We start from the raw sequence: 3044 nt of genomic DNA on the forward strand, positions 1-3044 counted from the left end.
CCCAAATTATATTAAAGTCCATCTCATCTAGTCGAGCTACAACAAACAATCCTAAAATGAGTCTTGGTGTTTCTCATCTAATTGTTTTAATCATGAAATGAAATATAGTAATTGAAACAGGAAATGAATAAAAACTGCTCAAAATGAATGTTACAACGAGGTCTTGCTTTGCTGTAATTTCAGAGTATGAACCAATTTTTTCTCCCTTCTAATCACTTTAGATATTTACTAAGCATTGTATACAGCAAGTTGAAAACAGAAACTGTTGGAACTTCAATTACAAATAAAAGGTGGTTGTCGTATAACATAAGTTATCTTTAAGTTGGCAAGAAATTAATATTAGTTATATATATCTTCCTATGCAGTGTTTTCATAATTTTAAACCTAATTATGTTGCTTTATTCATTTGCCATGCTTTTCTTGTGACGTCTATATTTTAGATGTGTTGATGAGACTGGTTAAAACCAGTTTTTAACATGATACAGTGGATGTAGCTATTATTTTATGGAACATTTGGAAACTTTCCATATCTAGTTCAATATTATTAGTAGGTTTCTTCACTGTGTATAAAATATAAAATGGTAACAATCAAACATATTTAAAATATCCAGTTCTCAGTGGAATCCCTTTCACACTTTACTTAAAAAGTCAAAATCAGTAATATTAGTATCACTGTGATGCCTCATCACATTTTTATCATTAAGACATATTACCTTTTGTATTCATACACAAATAAGTCATATACACAGGTAAGGTATAAACACAGAGTATTACCTCTTGTATTCATTCACAGGTAAGATATAAACACAGGCATATTATCTGTTGTATATGACATATACAGAGATGTAAATGCAGAATGATAAAATATATAAACTTAGGTAGAATCATAGATATATATTGAAAAACATCTGTAAATATGTAAGAAGCTTTGTTTGCATGACTCATAATAAAGTAAATGAAAATCAAACACTTGCCTCTAACCATGTACATAGTTCTTAATCCAGTCGTGCGTTTTTGAGAGTAAGAATAAATCCACACCTTCATTTAAAAATACAATTTGTTGATATTATTCACAACAAGAACAAAACATTTTTGTTTTAACAGATAATTAAATACACTAAAACATTTTTACAAGTAAAACAACTGTAAAAAAAATTCATATTTCCTAAGGAATTTTGCTGCAAGAGAATCTATTAAAGAATAAACATCAAAATTTAATTTTAAAAGTTCTATCTCTGTTCTTATATAAATAATTATAGTTACCGAATGATGATGTTTATTAACAAAAATATGTTGTTACAGGGAAAAGATATTATAAGCCACGAAGATGTCAAGTGTGTGGAAAATGGTTTAGTCAATCTGGAAGTATGTTACGTCATAGAAAGACTCATGGTTCAATGATTATGAAATTCTTCTGCAGTTTGTGTCCATCATCATACTCTCGGAAACATGATCTAGTTCGGCACGCAGTAAGGAGCCACTTGGAGAACCACAACGAGATTATGGAATACATCCAGAAGACTTATTGTTGATCACAAGCAAACTGTCGTACACTTCTTCAACATTTTCATGTATTTGGGAATTGTTTTTTAAGCATGTAGTTTGATTTTGAATGTGTAAAAGGATCTGCTTATGACATATTTGAATTGATCTTTTTTTCATGACATAAACTGAATAAGCAATACCTTTTCTGGTAATATTTTCTATAGGATAAGAAATAATTGCCAAGCGTACCTGTATAAGTTTGACTTACTTTGTAAGAAGCTATTAAAATGTTTGTACATATGTATGAGAACAATGTGCACTGCCGAACTGATTTGTAATGTCGTTGTGGTTTATGAACTTTCGCTTATTTTAATGTTCATCACTATTTTGGAAAGAATAGGAATCAGAGTAGTTTGAGAACAGTTTTTTTCTGTAAAAAATATATTTTATATATATGTATATATTTATTTGTCTTGTACAAAAACTAACCAAATTACTAATAGTCACAAAATATGAAAAGGGTCTACTTTCACCCGCAAGATTTCCTTGGTTTTTATTATTATTAATAGTTAGAGTTTAATTTCATATAGGTACATATTCAATGTATAAAAGACAGCTCAACTACAGTATAAATGTTTCTTCATATGCTGACCAGATATGCAAGTCTAAGGTCAAGAATACTTTGTCCAGTCAGAAATTAAAGGTTTAGAAAAACTATGCATTCTGGACATGATAAGGAACTAATCTATTTCTGTAAAGTACATAATGGGTGGTAACCCATACTGTAATGCAGTAATGTTAATGTCAAAGTCTCTCTTTATTATTTTTATTCTGCTTTAATGTATATAAGGGTTAAGTACTAAGTGAAATTAAAAATGTGTCAAATTCTGTGTAGAGTTTTTATTGGAGTCTTGAGAAAACACATTTTTAATATACATATACAGTGAATGAAGTGGTACAAAATGTAAAATGATGTACCATGATTTTTTAAAGGTAGTAAATAAGGAATTGGAATAATTTACGGGTGTTTTTATTACATCATGCATTTATAAACACGACTATAGCTGGATGATTAGTAGATTACCTATGATAATCGATTACATCAATTAGTGTCTTGTAAAATAATCAGTGTATAGAAATTTCAAGTAAATTTATTAATGTCACAAAAATTATCAACTAGTGTTTCCATTTATTACTGTTCTCAATTATTCTAACTATCCAAGTAATTTAAATAATGCCATTACATTTCTTATGTGCAAAGTTACACAATAGGCTGTCTGCTTTGCCCACCACAGGTATTGAAACCTGAGTTTTAGCATTATAAGTTGTTTTTTTTAACTATCTTGTGAGAATAATAGATTTGCTAAATGTAATCAGTTAATGAGCCAGACAATTAATTGATCAGCAAATTCCACTAATTACTCAGCTATGCACGTAATCATATTGTAGATATACATCACATAAATGCTAAAATTTATCTTTATTCAATTTTCTAGAAACTTAACAAAAACCAATAAGTCTACTCTCCTACTTGTATTTATTAAACAAGCCTAACTTGG

Source organism: Limulus polyphemus, unplaced genomic scaffold (assembly GCF_000517525.1).
Source record: "Limulus polyphemus unplaced genomic scaffold, Limulus_polyphemus-2.1.2 Scaffold1886, whole genome shotgun sequence".
Classification (NCBI taxonomy): domain Eukaryota; kingdom Metazoa; phylum Arthropoda; class Merostomata; order Xiphosura; family Limulidae; genus Limulus; species Limulus polyphemus.